This window comes from Mustela nigripes, chromosome 4 (genome assembly GCF_022355385.1).
Source record: "Mustela nigripes isolate SB6536 chromosome 4, MUSNIG.SB6536, whole genome shotgun sequence".
NCBI classification, from domain to species: domain Eukaryota; kingdom Metazoa; phylum Chordata; class Mammalia; order Carnivora; family Mustelidae; genus Mustela; species Mustela nigripes.
Window position 1 is genome coordinate 125,031,269 of NC_081560.1, and position 23,223 is coordinate 125,054,491.

General features: G+C 37.7%; 1 non-coding gene across 1 annotated transcript; it reads left to right on the plus strand.

The window, feature by feature from the left end:
- The first annotated feature begins 55 nt into the window (after nt 1-55).
- Nucleotides 56-162, plus strand: LOC132017029 (U6 spliceosomal RNA). Its single transcript, XR_009404113.1, has one exon. It is a non-coding gene; the product is annotated as a U6 spliceosomal RNA (small nuclear RNA).
- Nucleotides 163-23,223: the final 23,061 nt, after the last annotated feature.

The following is a 23,223-nucleotide window of genomic DNA, read 5'->3' on the forward strand; positions in this document are numbered from 1 at the left end:
AAAAAAAAAAATTAAAAAAAAAAAAAAAAAAAAAAAAAAAAAAAAAGCAATCCTTGAACTCATTTGGGGAGTGCATATACTAAAAATTGAAATGATACAGAGATTAGCAGGGCCCCTGCACAAGGATGACACTTAAAAAGCAATAGCTTACTTCAGACTTTTAAGCATAATTATTTTCCACCCCTGAAGATTCTTTTTATTAATAAAGCAGTACTGCTGATTTAAATAATTAACATACAATAAATTGCACTTATATATTGTGTATAAAGTGATGACTTTTAACATGTATGAACACCATGAAACCATGACTACACTCACATAACAAACATCCAGTGTCGCCCCAAATTTATTCATGCTCCTAGTACACCCCATCCCACCGCTGCTTGTCCTCATTATCCCCAAGCAACAGCTGGTCGGTTCTCAGTTCCTAAATATTAGTTTGAGTATCCCAAAAGTTTACAAAAATTTAAATGTGAATAATGTGCTTTTTTAAAAAAAAAAGCACAAGCAGAGGGAGGCTTTCCTCTCTTCACACAAGTGTTTTCAGATCCTTGCATATTGTAGCATATATCATTATTTTTGGTTGCTAAATAGTATTCACATATATGCTGTCCCACAGTTGGCCATCCACTCACCACTTGGTGTGTAAACATTTGGGTTGTTTTGTTTTCTGATTACTAAAAACAAAGCAGTGATAACATTATGTACAAGTCTTTGTATAAAAATATGCTTACACAAGTGGAACAGTTGGATCATATGGTAAGTATGCATTTTTGGTGTTTTTTTGGTATTCTTTAGTGTTTTATTTTTTGTTTTATTTTTCTTTTTTAACTTTTTATTATTTTTTTAATTTATTTTTTATTTTCAGCATAACAGTATTCATTATTTTTGCACAACACCCAGTGCTCCATGCAATCCGTGCCCTCTATAATACCCACTACCTGGTACCCCGACCTCCCACCGCCCCCCGCCCCTTCAAAACCCTCAGATTGTTTTTCAGAGTTCATAGTCTCTCATGGTTCACCTCCCCTTCCAATTTCCCCCAACTCCCTTCTCCTCTCTAACTCCGCATTTCGTTTTTTAAAAAACTGCCAGTTTCCCAAAGTGATGGCACTCTAGAGTATAACCAAGTTTCAGCTGCTTCACATCCTGGATGATATGTGGTATGATTAATCTGTTCAATTTGCGTTTCCTGATTTCTAATGATGAGATTGTTTCCTTTAAGTTTTTATTTAAATTCCAGTTAGTTAACATACAGTGTAATGTCAGTTTCAGGTGTAGAAACATGCATCACCTCATGCTCATATCAAGTGCACTCCTTCATCCTCATCACCTGTTTTCCTCATCCCCCATCCCCTACGCCCGAGCCCAGCGATGACCATCAGTGTGTCCTTTGGAGTTAAAGGTCTGTTTCTTGGCTTGTCTCTCTCTCCTTCTCTCTCTTTTTCCTCTTTGCTTGTTTTGTTTCTTAAATTCCACATAGGAGTGAAGTCATGTGGTATTTGTCCTTCTCTGACTGACTTGTTTCACCTAACATTATGCCCCCTAGATCCATCCATGTTGTTGTGAATGGCAGATTTCATTCTTTTTTTATGGCTGAGTAATATTCAATTGCATATATATATACCACCTCTTTTTTATCCATTCATCAACCAGTAGACACTTGGGCTCTTTCCATCATTTGGCTATTAACAATGGGGTTTTGACTGAAATTGTTTTGAATGTATAGATCAATTTAGGGATATTCGAAATTTTTTTAAAAAGATTTTCTATTAATTTGAGAGAGAGAGAGAAAGAAATCACAAGCAGGAGGGAGGGTTAGAGGGAGAGAGAAAAGCAGACTCCCTGCTGAGCAGGAAGCCCAATGTGGGGCTCAATCCCCAGATGATGGGATCATGACCTGATCCTAATGCAGATGCTTAACTGACTGAGCCACCCCAGGTGCCCTGAGATTTGAAATTTTAATAATAGTAATAAATCTGTGAATCATGAACACAGTATATTTCCCAGTTTCTCCAGGAAATGTTTTGTAATTTCCATTACATGATACTTTCACTCTTTCTTCAAACCCACATATGAGTATTTTATATTTGGTTTCATATTGATCTTTTAGGCTGCTACCTTGGTAAAATCACCCATTAGCTCTAGGAAACCTTTGTAGATTCCCTCGGATTTGCTACACAGATGATCATGTCATCTGTGAATAAAGATAATTTTACCTATTTCTCTTCCATTTGAATGTGTTTTGTTTTTCTGTCTTTATTGCTATCCTGAACTTCCAGTAAAATACTGAATAGAAATAATAGGGGACATCTTTTCCTTGTTCTCAATCTTAGGGGTAAAGCCTCTAATCTTTCATCATATAGTGTCATGTTATCTGTAGGTTTTCAATACATATCCTTCATTATTTTGAACAAATTCCCTCATATTCCTACTTGGTGAGGTTTTTTTTTTTTTTTTTTTTTTTTTTTTCAGGAATGAATACTGGGTTTTTTTCAAATCTTCTATAGAAATGATCACATGATTTTTCTTTTTTAGTTTTTTTTTTGTACAATGAATTATATTAATGGATTTTTCAAATGTTAAACAAATCTTGCATTTCCTGTGTAAATTCTAATGGTCATGAAGTATATTGATAGATTTATATATTGATGGATTCAACTAGCAAAATATTCTTTAGAACTTTGCATTTTCATTCATGAGGAATACTGATTTGCAGCTTTTTTATACTGTCCTTGGTTGATTTTGTGTCAGGGTAATGCTGGCTTCACAAAATGAGTAGGAATTAGTCCCTTCTTTCTATATGAGTTTTGTAATACTGGTATTGTTTCTTCCATTATTATGTTTGGTAGAATTCATCAGTGAAGCTATCTGGGAAGGGAGCTCTTTATAATAGGAAAGCTCTTTGTATAGTATAGCTCTTTGTTTTCTTAATTGTTGCTTGGTGTAGAGTCTACCTCTTTAACATATCCCTGTTGACCTATAAGTGGTGTTATGCCACCATATGGGCACCACACACACCTTGTGGTAATGCACTTGCACTGCCCCTAACTTTCTCCTGTGGTAACCATACATCTTACATTACCAATATGATAAGCCCCACATCACAGATCACAATGCCATTATCTTTATTCAGTCTGCTCTCCTCTAAAGGAATTTTTAAAAGGACAAAAACATCTGATGTATTTACACATGTAATTCTCATTCCCATTGCTCTTTCTTCATTGTGTGCACCCACTTCTCTACTATCATTTTTCTCCTCTCTAAAAGACTTCCTAGACTTCTTGTAGTATAGGCATGTTGGTGGTGAATATTTTTTGCCTTTGTGTGTTTCAGAAAACCTGATTGTACTTTTATTTTTTATAAGATTTTATTTATTTATTTGAGAGAGAGAGCAATGGAGAGAGAGAGAAAGAGATAGAGAATGCAGAAGGAGAGTGAGAGGGAGAAGCAGACTCTCCACTGAGCAGGGATCCCAACATGGAGCTCCATTCCAGGACCCTGGGATCGTGATCAGAGTTGAAGGCAGGCTCTTAACCAACTGGTTAACCAACCAGGTGTCCTTGTGCTTTCATTTTTTAAAGAAATTTTACTGGAGGGGCACCTGGGTGGCTCAGTGGGTTAATCCTCTGCCTTGGGCTCAGGTCATGATCTCAGAGTCCTGGAATCGAGCCCTGCATTGGGCTCTCGGCTTCATGGGGAGCCTGCTTCCTCCTCTCTCTCTGCCTGCCTATAATCTTTCTCTCTGTGTCAAATAAATAAATAAAATCTTTTTAAAAAGAAATTTTACTGGATATAGATTATATGTGTGTGTGTAAGTGTGTGTATATATATATATATATATATATATATATATATATATATCTTAGCACCTTAAAAATATCACATTGTTGTTTTCTCACTTATATTGTTTGTACCAAGATGTCTGCTGTCATCCTGATCTTTGTTTTTCTGATGTAATGTCTTTTTTTTTTTAAGATTTTATTTATATATTTGACAGGGAGAGAAAGAGCACAAGAGGCAGAGCAGCAGGCAGAGGGAGGGGAAGAAGCAGTCTCCCTAATGAGCACAGAGCCCGAATGAGGCTTGATCCTGGGACCCTGAGATCATGATCTGAGCTAAAGGCAGATGCTTATCCAACTGAACTACGCAGATGCCCTCTGATGTAATGTCTTTGTAATGTACATTTCTAAAAAACTTTTCTCTGTGTTGGATTGTGTGATTATGATATGCCTTTGCATAGTTTTGTTCACATCTGTTTTGTTTTGGAGTCACTGAATTTTTTAAGTTGGTGAGCTTATTTGGAAAATAATTGCTTCTTTTTTGAGGAAAAATTGCTTATTATTTCTTCAACATTTTCACTTGAAAATTCTTTGTGGTGAGCCGAATGATGGTACCCAAAGACATCCAGGCCCTAACACTGGAATTTGTGAATATCAACTTATATGGCAAAAGAGACTTCACAGAAAAATTAGTTTAAGGATGCTGAAATGGGGACATGATCTGGGTTCACCTCGGTGAATCCTGAACACCGTCACTAATGTTTTCTCAAGAGGGAAGCAGAGGCACATATAACAAAGAAAAAGGTGTCATCATGACCGTTGATCACCCTGCTGCTGGCTGTGAAGAGCAAGGGAGGGGCCGTCCACTGGAAAGTGCAGGGTATGGGTGCAGAAGGTGGAAAAGATGAGGAAAGAAGAGCACAGCCCTGCCAACACCTTGATTTTGGCCCAATGAAACTGATTTTTGATTTCTGACCTCTAGAAGTGAGTTTTGGTGGGAGACCTGGCTGGCTAAGTGGGTAGAGGATGCAACTCTTGATCTCAGGGTCTTGAGTTCAAGTCCCACATGGGGTACAGAGCCCAATTTTCAAAAAATAAAAATGATGGGTTAGATCAATTCAGAGACTCTGCCAAGGGCAACAGAAGTGAGATTTTGGTAACTTATTAAGGAAGCTTTATGAAAAACATACATTTGCTGCTTGTTCTGCATTTCATTTGGGATCATTTCTGTAGTTAAGTCTTCAGTTTCATTAGTACTTTCTTCTGCAATATGTAATCTGTTGCTGATCTTATCCAGTGGATTTTTCATCTCAGACACTGTATTTTTGTCTCTAGAAGTTCAATTTAGGTATTTTTCATCTATTTCATATCTCCACTTAATTTTTGGAAATATGGGTTACCGTTATAGTAACTTTTAATTCCTTTATCTGCTAATTCTAAAATCTGTGTCCATCTGGGTTAGTTTTGATTTATCTGTGTTTCTCCCCAATATGGGTATAATTTTCCTGCTTCTTTGCATGCAGGGTTACTTTTCTTAACATGCCAGACATTCTGAATTTTACATTGTTGGACACTGGATATTATTATATTCCTATAAATGTAACAGCAGTCCAACTGGTCTGAGGGTGTCCTTGCTTCAAGTTCATACCCTGCTTGCTTGCTGACCCATATCCCTTGTTAGCAGAACTAACCTACTTTCCTTGAGATTTTGAAGACCACTACTTTGAGGAGTGAAGAACCAGACTTTCCAGAAGATACGGCCTGACCACTTTCAAAAACAGCTGCCACGGATGTCAGCAAGTCTGTTCAGGGTTATGTCAACATACAACTAGCCTCCTGGGTACCTGCTTCTCCTGCACATGCCCTCCCATTTCCCATTCCTTCCCCTTTAATAGCCATTGGCTTAATATGGACAGGAACACAGTCTTTGGGATATTATCCCACCCTTTTCCCATGTTGCTGGCTCCCTGAATAAAGCAAACTTTCCATTTCCACCATCACTTGTCTCTGGAGTATGATTTTCAAGTGGTGAGCCATCCAAACCAGAGTTCAGAATTGGCTCATTGTCCAGTAACATAAATATTCTTGATCTTTGTTCTGTGAAACAATTGTTACTTGGAATTGTTTTGTTATTCCTGGATCTTGCTTTTAAGACTTGTTCATTGCGGGGCGCCTGGGTGGCTCAGTGGATTAAAGCCTCTGCCTTCAGCTCAGGTCATGATCTCAGTGTCCTGGGATTGGGCCCCGTGTCGGGCTCTCAGCTCTGTGGGGAGCCTGCTTCCTCCTCTCTCTCTCTCCCTCTCTCTCTCTCTGCCTGCCTCTCTGCCTACTTGTGATCTCTGTATGTCAAATAAATAAATAAAATCTTAAAAAAAAAAAAAAAAAACTTGTTCATTGCAACCAGAGCAATGATCAGGATAATAATCTAATAATCCCTTATACTGCACAAGCCCCTTCTGTGCACATGTATCAGTGCCCCCATGAAGCTTGAGAGCTTCAGATCCATGTGCAGGAGCTGGAACTACTCCCAGTCCTGTGTGGGTGCCAACCCCTACTACCTCTAATCCTTTTGCTGCAAATCCTCCTCCACCATATCTGATACTTATTTCTTGAGTATTTTCTGGTTTTCTTATGACCTAACAAGGAATGTCCCTTTTTTTTCTCTGCATGATAAACTGCTGTCAACCCTTCAAGTCATCTAAAACTGTACTTTCTCTGTGATGACTGCCATATCCACAATGGATGAGCTCTGTGCAAACATTCCTTAGAACCATGTTCTCCCTTGATGCACAGCACTTCTTATGTTTTGTGTGTCCATATTTAAAGCAACTGACTGGGGTGCCTGGGTGGCTCAGTGGGTTGGGCCTCTACCTTCGGCTCAGGTCATGATCCCAGGGGCCTGGGATCGAGTCCCGCATGGGGGTCTCTGCTCAGCAGGGAGCCTGCTTCTCCTCATCTGTCTCTCTCTCTGTCTCTCTGCCTATTTGTGATCTCTCTCTCTGTCAAATAAATAAATAAAATCTTAAAAAAAAAATAAAGCAACTGACTATCCAATACATAGCAAACATCCTGAGGTCAAGCATCACACATCACTCAACTTTGGATCTGTAATCCCTAGGACAGAATTTCCACATTCTTATCGTTCATGGACTATTTGTGTTATCATCACGTCCACCCTTAGTCCTTCCCTCACACCCCACAAATACAGATGTGCTATGCAATACCACCACTTATGGACCCTACACCCCAAATGCTTCAACCCAGAGCTCTTACTGGGGATTCTTCTTGGGATTATTCTATTTGATCCACTACATACTTCTTCCCCACCCACTCACATACAATAGGGTTTTACTTTCCATTCTGTTAGAGTTACCTTCTCTATTTCTTCCAAGATGAAATAAACACAATGTCTCATAAATGTTTCTTTTCTAAGAAGTGACTCTTCAACAGTCTCAAAGCCATTATTCCTCATGTTGATGCACATGCACTTTAAAACCTGCCATATGGAGACACCATTATTTGTATTGAGAAAGCCACATAAGGGGCACCTGGGTGGCTCAGTGGGTTAAGCTTCTGCCTTCCACCCACATCGTGATCTCGGGGTCCTGGGATTGAGCCCTGCATTGGGCTCTCTGCTTCACAGGGAGCCTGCTTCCCCCATTTCTCTCTCCATACTGCTCTGCCTACTTGTGATCTCTCTCCCTCTGTCAAATAAAAAAAAAAAAAAAAAAGAGAAAGCCACATAAAATATTATAATGCATTAGAACTGAAGCCCAGAAGGAAAGGACTGTGGTTCCTTTCAAAGATTTATAGGTGAGATATTAGGGAAGAACAAATTCCTATGCACCCCTCAAATAGTTTTAGATCAAAGCAGCCTACTCTGTCCATATCGGAGACTTGGGAAGATAAAGGTAGGTCCTTGAAAGAAAGTGGATCATACTACATATTAATCAGATAAATCACACTTTGGGAGACAAAGAATTATACTAAGAAAGAAAAAAAAAGCAGTGAAAAAGATGGAATTATCTTCTGTTCCTTTTAAAGACGGTGCTCATGTCCTTTTACCAGGTAGATGCTTATGAAAAGCAAGTGAAATATCACAGTCTCAAACATATATTTTTCACTCCAAAATTTACCTAAAGCTCAAAACTGTCTTCAGTTTTCCCATCTTAGTGGTGTTCTTAAGAACTCTGATGAGTGGGCATCTCAGGGACATAACAGTCCCGCCTTTTCAAATACACTTTTCTTTCTCAATATAATTTTTAAAGCAGATTTTAAAGCAGATGATATACTTGCTGCAGTTGAATTTGGAAATATGCATCCCATTTAAATTCCAAAAAGGCAGATTCTGGGAATCAGTTAACAATTTTATTCTCCCTAGCTATTAAATTATGCACAAAGTATGGATATGGTTAAGCCTAGGGGGAAAAGGCAGAAGTCAAGATTTCACAAGATATGTGCTTTGCTTTGTTTAGGTAATACAGTTGGCTCTTGAACAACATGGGTTGGAACTGGGCAGGTCCACGTAGAAAAAGTTTTTTTTTCTATAAATACTGCACAGTTCTGTAAATGCATTTTCTCTTCCTTAGGATTTTTCTCAGCATTTTCTTTTCTCTAGCTTACTTTATTGTAAGAATAAGAATGTAATATACAATAGTAGGCTATTAGTAGTTAAGTTTCAGGAGAGTTAAAAGTTATACATGCAATTTTGACTGTGGGGTACAGTAGATTTGCACCCCTATGCCCCACATGGGTCCGTGCTCTACTGTAAGAGCATGTGGCCAGCATCTGTCCTCCACATCTTAATTTTTAACATTAACTCCATCCCTGAATCCCCTTTCCAAATACCAGTACACTTGTTTCCTGCGTCCCCGTCCTCTTTGTTAATTCAGTGCTGTGCCCTCCCTTCATGGAGGGATGCTATTTCAGACAGGGCTCTAACAAAGGTCACACTAAAATTGAAATTAAATCTCAAATCAAGCTGTTTATTTACACTCTGCTCTAACTTTTCAGAAATAATAAAGGCCACTACTCCTGTTCAAACAGCAGGCTTTAATTTCATTTTAATTATCTTCAGAGCCTTTCATTCAAGGCAAATTTCACTCGGTTTACAGATATAATTCATTCTCTTGCCGCCTTAATTGATAGCCTAAGTATTTATTTTGCCCAATGGCCAGTTAACTTTCAGAGCTATTTTTAGCTTGCTATTCTGGATTCACTTGAAATCTCCTCAGGGGTTGAGAAGACCATTTCTACTGTGTAATGTGCACATTCAGTCATCTCTTCTATTCAGCTCCATCTCCTACAGTGTTTTTTTTTTTTCTTTCTCCTTTCCTCCACCCTGTTCCATATACTTAATAAATTTGTAATAAAACTTTGTGTTCATTTTTTTTAGCAAAGGGAGAGATGTTCATTATACGAGGGTGATCCTAAAAGTAACCTTCTGGGAAGCCTCCCTTTTTTAGGGATTGTTTTAACAGTTAGAAGGAAAGCTAAAATCATTGCAAATAACCCAATGCTAAAAGGCAAACATTATGCCAAAATCTATAGAGAAATAAAACTTCATCAACTTTACAAGTTTAAACCACAATTTTTTTTCCGTTAGTAGCCTTGAACATATTTCTAAGTTGTTCTCTATATGGGAAATAATTTTATAATCCCTTCAAGATGATTATTTAAAAATGCTTATTAATAAAGCTATTAATTTTCCCCTTTGTGTCGTTAAATAAAAACTGTGTGCCTGTGTGCATGTACACATGTATGTGCATGTGTGTGTGCTTGCACTCGTACGTGTGTGGGGTGTACACTCCTGTGTGTGTGTGTGTGTGTGTGCGTGTAATGAATTGGGACTTACAGTTGCTTGTGAACTTCATGTATCTGTCCTACAGCAGGTGTGTAATAAACATTTACTGTTGCTGCTTCCCCACTTTGCTCTCCGATTCCCCAGTCATCTCCCAGTATCAGGGCAGCTACACATCCCTCAATACCTCTCAGGTGGCAGTAATAATGACACGTGTTTACATCGGACATATTTTGTGTCAAACGTCCCCCTACATGACATATACATTTCATTTAAGCCTCACAACCCCCATCTGAAACAGATACTAAAATTATCTCTATCTTACAGATGAGAAATAAGAAGACTCACAACCCCCATCTGAAACAGATACTAAAATTATCTCTATCTTACAGATGAGAAATAAGAAGACACAGAGAGGCCATGTAGCTTACCCAAAGTCATGCACCCAGCAGATGGGTAGGACTTGAATCCTGGATCCGGACCTCTGAGCCTGCTTGGTCTTCATAATCACATAATCCAGGCCCTGTCACCAGTTTATTCTCTTTTACTGTGATAAACAGTTTTCAATTTTGCTTCTTTGCACATTTAAAAAAAAATTCCTTGACAATTCAAATCCCAATCCTCTGAAAAGATTTCCTCAATCAAATAAATGTATAAAGTACAAAGCATAATTTTATAATGATGTCTCTCTCCCTGAGTTTAATATATAATCTCTTTCATTTCCTTTCAAAGTAAAACTTAATGCAATTGTAAATTAGCAAGGAATTTTCTTCAAAATTAGATTATTTTTAATTGTGAATATTATAATATAAAAATATCATGTAATATGTTGTGTGGCTGCAGCTTTTTTCTGACATTTGTCTGTTTTCAAAAACCATTGGAAAGGATTTTTTTTTTTTAATCATATTCCCTCTTAACTAATCTTTTGAAAAAATCATGAGCTCTTGGGGCACATGTGTGGCTCAGTGGGTTAAGCCTCTGCCTTCAGCCCAGGTCATGATCTCAGGGTCCTGGGATTGAGCCCCAGAGCATCGGGGCTCAATCAGGCTGAGCAGAGAGCCTGCTTCCCCCACCCCTCTCTCCCTGCCTCTCTATCTACTTGTGATCCCTCTGTCAAATAAATAAATAAATAAAATCTTAAAAAAAATAATAAACTCTCACAGTCTTTCTGCCAAAAACTAATGCTTAAGTTCTTAAGATCCTGAGAAAACACTACAGGAGAACTTTCCCAGGTCAATGGTGTCTTTTTGGCTTGAACTTTATTTTCTAAAGCACATATTAAAAATACTTTCAGAACTTTTAAAGTCAAATGCTATTAATTTTAAAAATATATGCCTTTGAACATAATTCCTTTGGCCTTAAGGAACAAGTGTTAAGTAGCAGACGATAACCCTTCTGTCCATTAGCAGCAGCTACTTGTTACGTTATCTTCCCCTTATGTCAGCTCCACCTCAAGGCTAACAGCAGGGATTTCTGCCCACAGCAGTCACACCATAATGTAATTTCTTTTATCTTTACAGTTTCCTTCACTTCCATGCTGTGGACCCAACTCGTGATTATTTTAAGCATCATACTGTACTTTGCTCCTCAGCCCATGTGTGCATCTGAAAGAGCAGTGCAACTTTTCTCTCTGTTTATAGAAGAATGTCACATCACAGGATCTGAGGGCTAATGTATGTTCTTTATTTAAACTGTGTAAACACAATCTGCATGTAGGATGGCAGGGAAGTCAGCTACCTGCATCCCCTTGGTCACTCTCCAGATCAAGTGTCGGGGCAGATGATGTCAACATGAGCTTCCTCAATAGGGGAACTTCTCAACAGATGACAAGCTTTCCATTAATATTTTCTTTATCTGCTCTTTTCTTTCTTACTTCCTGTATCATCTTTTCATCTTTGTATTTTTTTCTCTTTCTTGATTAGGAATTCATTAGGATTTTATTTCAGCAGACACCATAAGACCAAATAAAAAACTTGGAGTATCTTATATGTTTTAAGAAGGAGATAAATGTAAGAAAAGACATTTATATCTTTCATGCCCAGCCTGAATATACCTCATTTCTAATCAACATTTATTTTGCATTTTAAAATATTTTATTTATTTATTTGAGAGAGAGAAAACTCCACATGCGAGCATGAGTAGGGTAAAGAAGCAGAGGGGAGGGGCAGGTAGAAGCGGACTCCCCATTGAGCAGGAGCCCCAAGTGGGGCTTGATTCCAGGACCTTGAGATCATGATCTGAGCTGAAGGTAGATGCTTCACTGATTGAGCCATCCAGGTGCTCCTAATCAAAATTATTTCTAAAAGCTGGAGAGTTTAAGAAACACAAATCTACATCAGTGTATGTGTGGAAGGTATTGTATGCAGATTAAAGAGAGCCAAGAGGACATCTGAAAAGACTATCTAACCAAAAAAAAAAAACAGCTTTGTTTATCTCCTTCACAAAGTAAATAAATGATATGTATAACCTCATAATGAAGTTATACATAATATGAACAAAGTCCCACACAGGTCTTTCTGAAGAGCATTTCTTAATATCTTAAATGCTGTACTGAAAATTAAAATGATGAATCATCTTATGACAGGAGACAATGTGAAATGGGAATTTTCATGTTCTGATAATGAATTGGTCATTGTTCTGTTTCTCAACCAGAGGCTTAAAATGACACTACTGTTCAGCCATCAAATAGGCCAAAGTCGTGGTTTAAACCTTTCCCTTGGTCAAAGGTAATGAATTTGTTCCCCGTTCTCCATGACCACAGTCCCAGTCCAGATAAGATGACAGGTTTGCCGTAACTCTAAATTTGACTTGTGTTTATATGGAAGTCATCTTCCATCCCAGAGAGAAATATACCACAGAACTCACTGGAAGTGACTTTCTTCGCAGCAATGTTTCACAAGCCCCTCTGTACCCTACAGCTGCAATGTCTCCCGAGACTTCCCAAGTCCATGTGCAAACAGTGTAAGTAGGAATTGCAATAACTACTTGTTTTCCTAATTACTTCCCAGGTCCAAAACAGATCCCTTCCTTCATCCCTGTTTTTCTGACTTATTTTCTTCCCGTTTTACTTCCCTCCCACTTCCCCCTCTGCCTTTCATTCCTCCTTCACGTTTCCTTCCGTTCTTGGCTCTCCCTGTGATGCTCTTGGGGGACGGTATTAACTTAATAATTATTACATCCTATAACTGTTCAGACACAGCTGTGGGGCATTCTAAAGTGATGCCCATTTGGCAAATTCTGGTTTAGGGTTCTGGTCAGAGCAACACCCTGCCTTCTCAGACCCACATGGAAGCCCTGAGGAGGGCACTGCCCAGCTCCAACCAGCTCCATTCTATCCATGTGGAGTGGTTTAGGAACCCCCCGAAAGACTTTGCTCTTGCTGGTGTGCCCTTGACAGGAAGCAAAGCTTCTCAATGCCCTCAATTTTCCCCTTTTATTTACTTTGAAGGACCAGTTGTTCATGGTACTTGTCCTAATTGTCTTCATAATGTTAAAATCTGTATTTTTGTACATAGAGGGAAATAATGTCCTCAACACTAATTGCTGATAAATACTGTATTAAATTGTCAAGAAGGAGATCTTGTTTAATAAGTGTACATTTAAAATTGGGTGGGGGGGAATGTTTTCCTTAGAGATAGCATTGAATACTGGATGAAACATAGGCTCTTGGAGTAGAAATTTACAATTTATTGACCATGAGATCTTCAGCAGATTATTTATCCTATTAAAGCTTCAACTTCCTCATTCAGAAAGTAGAGCTAATAATGCCTACATCACAGAATTATTTGTACAATTAAATTCGACAGTGATTGTGAAGAACTTGGGATAGGCCAAAAACTCTATACCTCTAAGCCGCCATTTGAAAATATAATTTCTTCTTTGCTTTGTCATTTCCTTCTTTCTTTTCCTTGCCTTAAATATTGTATGCAAGGCACCATATTAGGTTCTATGGTGAGAACACAAAAAAATGCTATTACTTCATCCAGTTAGTTTGCAGCCTGCTAAGGAAGGTAAGACAACAGCAAATATGGTTGAATGAGGCAGAATAAATACTCCAAGTGTCACAAGACAATTACAGACAAGGTCCCACTCATTGGAAAGAAAGTTCTACAGAAGCTAACAAGGAAATCAGGAAGTACCATCTCTTTACCATTTCTCTTTAATAGCAGAAATAGTTGACAATTACAAACTGCATGCTAACAGTTTATGAGCCAGCTGGTTAATCAAAGTTCTTAGGTGGAATCTCAGTTTTAGAATATTTTTTGCTCAACTGGTCTCCTACAAAGTGAAGTATTTCCACTACTTGGGTTCTCTACTATGTTTAATAAACTGCTCTGGAGTTCACTGATTCTAATTCAATAATAATAGAATATCTCTTTAAATTTCTTCTTAAAATAACAAGACACAATGTCCTAATTCCTCCTATTAATCTATTTCATGCAAGGTATACTTTCTTTTCCAGTATTATTTGAAACCTAAAATGAATTAAACACTGTTTCTAATTTTTGTGTAGACAGACAATCTTTTTGATTTGTTTAAAACAGTCTTGTGGAATTCATAACTATCTTTCATGATCTGCCTACTGTACCATATAGCTTTTCTTTGTATTATTGCCAACTGTCATTTAATTTGGTCAAAATAGCCATGAAGAAAATGGCATTTCCATTAAGCCTCTAAAAATCTATAATGGATAATTCATAGTTCATGAGATTTGGGCTTGGAGACAGTGAAAGTCATGGAACAGTTGTATGAGCCAGAAAGACTGACACCCAGATGTTGTTTTATCTTTCGACAGATGCTCTCAGGCAAGTTCATCTGTCCTTCCAATCTGCACATATTAAGACTTAACTATGAACTGGGCACTGTCCTGAGGAATACATCTGTTTTCCTGACCTCTCCTGTGCTTAGTTGATGACCACTTTAATAATCCACTAAAATGGGACAACACAAAGGTTCTACCTGAAATGGCAATGCTCCCTGGAATAGCTTTGTGGAAGCTGTAGTTGATGTCAAATTTAATACAGAATTATAACTTATGGATATAGTGTGGAGTTAATATCAAACATATTTTAAAAACTTATTTTTGTTTCCTTCTTAATGCAAAATTATTAAAATAACAATAATTTGTCCATAATCCCACCCCCTTCTCCCAAACCCCCTCCCCCCAGCAACCCTCAGTTTGTTTTGTGCTTTGGTGAGTGCTGTGAAGTGTATAAACCTGGTGATTCACAGACCTGTACCCCTGGGGATAAAAATATATGTTTATAAAAAATTAAAAAAAAATAACAATAATTTGGAGTCCCATAGCAAGACTGACATGCAAGAACCTAACCTTTTAGTTAAAAGTGTTTTGTAATTGGTTTCAAAATGGCAGAATTTCTCCCAATAGTGAATATCATTATCAAAACACTCTGGAAAAATCTGTGATGAAATAACAGTAATAATAATAAAAATAATAATAATTGGGGAAGCTGTTAAAAATGGGGAAAACCTAGGAGAGAGATACGGTGTATGTTTTATGTCAGTCCATGAATATCAGAATAAGTACAGTAAAGAAATGCAATTGTCATGAAACTCTTGGTAACTCACTGCAGGCTGGCAGTCCTTGCTTTCAGAAGCCAATTTATAAAATTCTCAAGTGATGCGATAGTGATTATCCAAACTAAAAAAGCATTAACCTAGGCTCTCTTTACACAGCCAGCTTCCCTAGGGTATTTCAAATAAAGTTTGACTTACACCTGACTTTCCAGAACAAGAGGATAAAATGAAATAAACCTCCAGTTAACTCAGTCTCCACAATTCAATTTTAAAAAGGACTCATGTTTTCAGATGCACTGAGGGAGAAGCTCATTATTGGTCAGTTACTGATGCATTGGCCTTGAAGGTGCTCTCACAGAATACCATCAGTGTTGTATCTGCCTCATTTTAGGGGAAAAATAAAACATAATGGGTATCGTGGGTGGGAGTAAGACATGACCTCATCTTTAGTGTTCTATACAAGAGGTAGGTCAAAGTTCTGGAAAAGAGATTCCTATTCCCTTTCAACTTGTTATTTCTGAGGAGACTCCCTGGGGAATTAGTTATGAAGCTTCTGATCTATTCAGAAGAGATTTTTAAAAAGAACAACCATATCAGCTCAATGAGCATTAAAGAGCCAAGTGAGGCTAATGACAAAACAGCCTGACCTCATTAAACAGACACCTGTTCAAAGGGGGCTCAGGATCTCAGTATTGGAGTCTAGGGTACAGTGTTAGTAATTTTCAAACTATTCATCTGCTATTATGATACCCCTTGTGGTTTAGAGGGCCAACATACTCTACGACTAGATAATCCTGCCCTCTACAATGTCCTTGGCTGGCAGATAGAGTATGTACAGAATAACATTGGAGGTGGAAATGGTTAGGGGCAAACTTGAGTAAGTGGGGACAGACACAAAGTGGGGAATTGGGATCTTAATCCAGCTATGAAGAGGCATTTTGAGTTTCACTGATGATATGTAGTCTTCCCTGGAGACAACCACTAGATTATCATTTAAATTATCATTTCAGAGGAGCAATGGCTAATGTCATTTGTAACCAGTCAGCATAACGCCTTGCATCAGTTTCAGTTTACTCAAAGTGGAATAAAAATGGTGTTAGAAAGGAGAAAATTTTCTTCAAAAATTGAGAAAAATATCTACAGGCCTTGACATGTTGGGTATTTCCAATAAAAGAATATATGGTTATCTACCATGGAGTCAGTCACTAGGAGAAACTTGCAAATTTTGTCCTAGGTCTTTGGGGATCACGGTGTATTAGAAGATGCAGAAACTCGTAATGAAATTGCTGGACAAATTGAAAGAGACAAAGGATAATCCAGGCTATCTTCTCTGTTCATTACAGTTCTGTTTCCTTGGAAGCTACTAACAAGATATTTGAGAGTGTTTTATTTAAAAACTCCTTATCTGTAGTTCTGAACGTGGGTTAGCAATTACAGTCGTCTCAAAGTGACTTAGATCCTCTGTGCCAAATAGGCTTTTCCATTCTTACTGAAACGGTTTTCAAACAGCAATGTTTCTGACATACTGATTTTAGGAAACACAATAATTTCTGTCCTTTTGTTAATCAACAAAGTCAGTGTTTGCAGGTTCATAGCTTCCTCATTTCTTTCCACCTCCATTAGACTTGCACAGAATTACCTCCAAGAGGTGATAATGTATTATAATCTCTAACCCCTTCCTCTACCCAGTACCTTCAGTACTTACTGTATACCTACTATAAACTAAATGTATACTATAAACAAGAAAAAAAGAATAAATCAAAAAACCCAAAACAAACAAAACTGGTCCCTGACTTCCAAAAGCATCCCCTCACTTCACATCAAAATGGTAAGTGGATCACACAGTAGGACACCCTTGAGATGAAACGATTTCTCTAAGTTTCTGTATCTTTTCTTCACCTGACTGATAGAAGTAAATGACAACGTGAGTAATTTGCCAATGTTGCCAAAAGCAAGGATCCTAAAACCAGAAGAGTTGACTTCAAACTGGCTGGTCATAATGAAACAGAAGATACAGGGGAGCAGAAAATAGCCTGAGCACCACAGGAAGAGAAGTTGTTCCACAGCCTTCCTGCCATGGAAGGGCATCTCTCTTTACCATAACTTATCTAACTGCTAATCATCATTCATGACTCCCACACAGTCCCAATGTCTCTGCCAAACATTTCCTAATTGCCAGAGGCACACTGACTCCTCCCCTCCATGAGTCGTTTCTATAGGTGGAAGCAATAAACCAGTGTAAACTCATTGTCCCCTACATGGCTAATTATTATGTTCCTAAAAAATCAGGTTTGGTGATACCTTTCTGGACTGTACAAAAATCTCCTCCTGAATATAATACTGTGTAAGTCATAAGCAATGTGTAAAGTAGATCAGCTGTAATTGCTGTTCTCCTTTGTATTGCAAGACACTAGGTGAGGAAAATTCAATATTAGTCTGTTGACTAGATGGATGGGCAGGGAGATGTAATTCATTGCAGTTTGTGATAAGTAACTTTATGCCATTTTTGTCAGATTACATTTTTAAAGGGGCAATAAATTGCAGTTTATGTACTTGCCATCATTTCAAAGCCACTGATCCAGATAGAACCCTAGATTCCTGACATTTGAAGGGAAACCTAAATTTCAATCTTTAATCAAGAAGGGTAATGAATGGTCTCTTTGAGAAAATGTAGCTAATGGACATAAATATATGGCAAGACTGAGATAAGTCAATCCTTAGAAAAAGAACAGGAAGGAGGTTTTAGGAAGATTTGTACTTTATTCAAAAAATTAACTAATTTAACCTAATCTTTTAGGTTGAGTCAATGGAATATAAGTTAGAGTATCAACAGAATAGGAGAGATTGGGATGGGGATAAGGAGCATTTTTAGTAGGGGGAAAATGTGAAAGTCATAGGTAAAATAGGTATAATGTTGAATCTCAGATTTGGCTCTAAATATTAGTTTTCCGACTGCAGGTTAACCATAACAATTGGTAGTATGGGTAATCACCTTTTTTTTTTTTTTAAGATTTTATTTATTTATTTATTTATTTATTTATTTATTTGAGAGAGAGAGAATAAGCAAAGGGGAGTGACAGAGGGAGAGGGAGAAGCAGCTTCCTGCTAAGCAAGGAGACAGATGTGCGGCTCCATCCCAAGACCCTGAGATCATGACCTGAAGTCAGACCCTTACCCAGCTGAGCCCCCATGTGCCCTGGGCAATCACTTTTAATGGTAGAATTTATCTTTTCCCTTTTTGGTGTCTTGGGCACATCATATGTACTTGCTGACTGATGGAGACAATGGTTCTACATCATTCTCTTGACCACCATTTTGTCCTGAGTTTGTTATGAGCTGCACAGATTTGCTGGACAATAAATGAAAAGGTGTTGTGTGGTTCTGTCATCCTCAGGAAAATTTGCCCTGAAGGGTCAGGAAAAAGAAAAGCACACCAATGCCCTTAAGCCTAGGTCAGAACGAGCTAATTCATATCACATTCACCAATTCCACAAGTGAAAGACATTGTACTGAGACACAGTACTGAGTATAGTGTCGAACACTGTGTGAAGAGCCTACCCTTCCTCTCCAGCCTCTGCCACTGCTGCTCTATTCCATCCTTCCCTGCTTCTGTTCCTGGTGATTTGACTGTTACCTCTTCCAGGAGGCTTGCCAGTAATATGGTTCTTGGGCTTTGAATTCCAAACGTCTTACAGCTGAAACAGTTAGCACCCTCCACAGGTTCCACAGGAGTTGTCTGGAACCTTTCCTTTAGTTCGTGGGCTTTTTTTTGTTGTTGTTGTTAGTTACATTTGTGTTCTTCTCTTCAGCCTTCTTAAGAGAAGTGTTTGTATGTCTCATTCACTTTGATATCATCTGTAATGCCTATCAAAATGCCCTATGGATTAAGAACTCAACAAATGCTTACTAGATTTAATTAAGAGTGCCAGGAAGTTATGCAATTTTAAAAGTCAACAGATAACTCTTTTTACTGTTTTCCATCAAATGTCCACATGGCTCAGAGATCACTTGAAAACACTAAATTACAGAATTGAGTTCTGGTCATCTATCTTCGAGGAACTTTTACTGCAATCAATTTGGCTTAAATCTGTTGTACTGGAATCCTACTAAAACTTAACTTAAAGCCCCAGGGGAAGGAATATTGAGAGTGAAGAAGGAACATTTTATACTAGGGAAAGAGAGAGGCCATAGGAGCCTGCCTGAAGGCTTGCTGCTTCTCTGAGAGCAGTGAGAGAAGGTAAGATCGAAGGGAGAACCATGGTATTCCCATCTCATATGGGTTGGGAAACAGGGCCAGATGCCCAGAACAAAGAAGAATGACAGAAGTCAGAAACCAGCAAGGGGTCCAGCTGGAAATCAAATGCCTGGAAGGCATGTAACTGCATGTAACTGTAACTGTTACACATGTAACTGTTCCTTGGTAGATCTCAACAGGGAAGGATAAAGCAAAGTTCCTTAGGTAGTTTCTCAAATCAAACTACAAGTTTCTCCTGCCACCAAAGGACAGATTGGAATCTATGGAGAGGAAGATGTAAGAGTTATATTTTGAAGATTTTTCTTCATAATTCACAAAAATTAATTGACACATTTCCCATATCCAGGGCTCCATATTCACTGCTATTGCAGGAAACAACTACATGGATAAACAAAGAAAATAAAGGGAGTTATTAGACAGTTCATCACAGTGGTTAAGTGTTGAGTTCCAGAGGGAAACCATGACAATTTCAGCTCTACCAGGTGGATCGTGTAACAAGAAGAATACACTTTGTCTGCCTGAAGTCCAGTTTCATTACCAACTGAGTAATTTCAGTACCAACTGCTATGAAAACTGAATGAGATGACCTCTCCAAGGTACCTGACACAGGCTTGCACAGAATAACATTCAATGTGTGTTTGCTGTACACAGTAAGAGAAAAATGAACTATAACCAAAAGCAGAATATGAAGGCAGCACAGGGATTGTTCAGGGAAGGTCAATGGCATACTTTCTTAAGGAAATGGCAGTGGAGGCAAGTTCAAGCATCTCCAAGATGCAGCCCTCTTCAAATTAAATAAGCCAAAATCACTGGAGTGTTATTTGAGATCAAAGATAGTCCCTTGCTCAGTACTTTAGCCCCTGTACTTATCATAACATTCAAGATACACTTTTTTAAATAAATAAAGAACAAAATTAGTCCTTAGCAGACTGTATGTTATGTCAGTACAACATCTCCACTGGAACAATACTAAGCACAACAAAAGAAATCTATGGTAATAACTTGTAACCAAGTCAGGAGTCCCAATCGCAGGCAATGAGGTCACAGCCAAGTTCTGCCTCACCTGAAATCACAGAAAATCGCACATCCAGGATCCTTGTCCTTAGTCATGCTTGAATAGAAAAGGGAAAATCAGATAGAGGTCAAAGAGACTAGTGATAATTACTTTCAAATGAGTAATCTTTTCCCTTCTTAGATGTGGGTTTCAGTCATAAAGATATCTCAGAAAACCAGAAAGTTTGCCCAAGCCCAATATTTGCCAATTTGAGTCCTCTCACTCATTTCTGCAGAAGACCTAATATTAAGATGAAGAAATTTTTAGGTTATTTAACACACTATAGAACAATGGATCAGCTCAATGTTATTAAACACTTATTTCAAATAGAAGAGACTTAAAAAAAAAAAAGAAAAAAAGAAAAGAAAAGACTTTAATTAACCAGTCAGTGAACAAAGGTTTACTAAAGTGCTTCTTACTTCTACCTCTTCACCACTTGCTTTAGGAAACCACTTAACGTGGAGGAAATTATTAAAATCATCATGAAGGATATTGATATATGCAAACAATAACAATAAGAAAGTTATTGATGGTAATACTCAAATATTATTGAATGTTGAAAGTTTTATAAGTTGGAAATGTATAACTTCTCTTTGATTTTATAGACTTAAAAATAGTAGCTCTGAAAAGATATTCAGCTGTCAGTCTTTAATGAAATTTGAAGTATTGCAAATACTACATGCATATATTCATCATCTAAGGCTTGAATATACTAAAATAATGTCCGAATTTACATTTAACATAACAGAACTACAGAGACAGACGGGTAGAGTTTTGTTAGTTCTGATCTATTCTGTGAAGAGCCAGTCTTATCTCTGGGGACAGAATCTTTCCCATTCCCTTTGCACACACAGATTACACTTTTAACTTTACTGGGTGTTCATTATGCATTAAGGTTGATTAAGCCCTCTGTGGGAACCTAGATCATAGTAAAACTCACTTCAGCTGTCCTATTTAGAGATATTTAGGGCTTTGAGTTAAGGGAATTAATATTTTTTTCTAGATGTAACTTTCACAAAAGATTCATAAATTCAGTGATTTTAAAGAATATACAGGTTTCAACAAGATGATTTATATTTTCTAGTGGTTGGTTAAAAATATGTTGTAATATTTGTGGTCATTTTGTCAAATATTTTCTTTCAATGATAGTTATATAATTGATCCAGGACACTGAATATTACCAAATTTAATTCAGTCTTGTTTAAATGTAACTGTTAATAATATAGCATCATTTCTTGATAAAAATTCTCTGTAGTGTATAGAAGGAACATATCACAATATCATTAAAGCCATATATGAAAAGCTCATAGCGAATATCATTGTCAATGGGAAAAAACAGAGCTTTTCCCCTAAGGTCAGGAACACAACAGCGATGTCCACTCTCACCACTGTTGTTCAACACGGTACAGAAGTCATAGCCTCAGCAATCAGACAACAAAAAGAAATAAAAGGTACCCAAATCACAAAGAAGTCAAACTCTCACTCTTGGCAGATGACATTATTCTCTATGTAGAGAACCCAAAAGACTCCACCAAAAATTACTGGAGCTGGGGGTGCCTGGGTGGTTCAGTCGTTAAGTGTCTGCCTTTGGCTCAGGTTGTGATCCCAGGGTCCTGCGACTGAGCTCCACATTGGGCTCCCTGCTCAGCAGGAAGCCTGTTTTTCCCTCTCCCACTCCCCCTGCTTGTGTTCCCTCTCTTGCTGTACCTCTCTCTATCAGATAAATAAACAAATACAATCTTTTAAAAAAAATTACTAGAACTGATACAGGAATTCAGCAAAGTAGCAGGATAAAAAATCAATGCATAGAAGTCAGTTGCATTTTATACACTAACAATGAAACAGAAAAAAGGGAAATTAAGGAACCTATCCCTTTTAGAATTCCACCTGAAACCATAAGATACCTACTAATAAATCTAACCAAACAGATAAAGGAACTGAACTCTGAAAAGTATAGAACATTTGTGAAGGAAATCGAAGAAGACACAAGAAATGAAAAATACTCGATTCTCATGGATTGGAAAACAGATATTGTTAAAATGTCTTTGCTATCCAGAGCAATCTACACATTCAGTGCAATTCTTATCAAAATGCCATAAACATTTTTCATAGAGCAGGAACAAATAATCCTAAAGTTTGTATTGAACCAGAAAAGATCCTTGCCAGAGAAAGGTTGAAAAGAAAACCAAAGCTGGTGGCAAAACAATTCTGGACTTCAAGCTGTATTACAAAACTGTAATCATTATGACGGTATGGTACTGGTTCAAAAACAGACACATAGATCAATGGAACAAAATAGAGAACCCAGAAATGGACCCTGAAGCCTATGGTCAACTACTCTTTGACAGAACAGGAAAGAATATCCAATGGAAAAAAGTCCCTTCAAAAAATTGTGTTGAAAAAATTGGACAGCTACATGCAGAAGAATGAAACTGGATCATTTCCTTACAGCATACAAAAAGATAAACTCAGAATGGATCAATGACCTAAATGTGAGACAGGAATCCATCAAAATCACAGAGAAGAACACAGGCAGTAACCTTTTTGACCTCAGCTGCAGCAACTTGTTTTTCAAGACACATCTTGAAAGTCAAGGGAAACAAAAGCACAAATGAACTGTTGGGACTTCATCAAGATAAAAAGCTTTTGTACAGCATAGGATATAGTCAACAAAACTAAAAGGCAACCTATGGAATGAGAGAATATATTTGTAAATGACATAACACATGAAGTGCTGGTATCCAAGATCTATAAAGAACTTATCAAACTTAACATCGTCCCCCAAAAAATATCC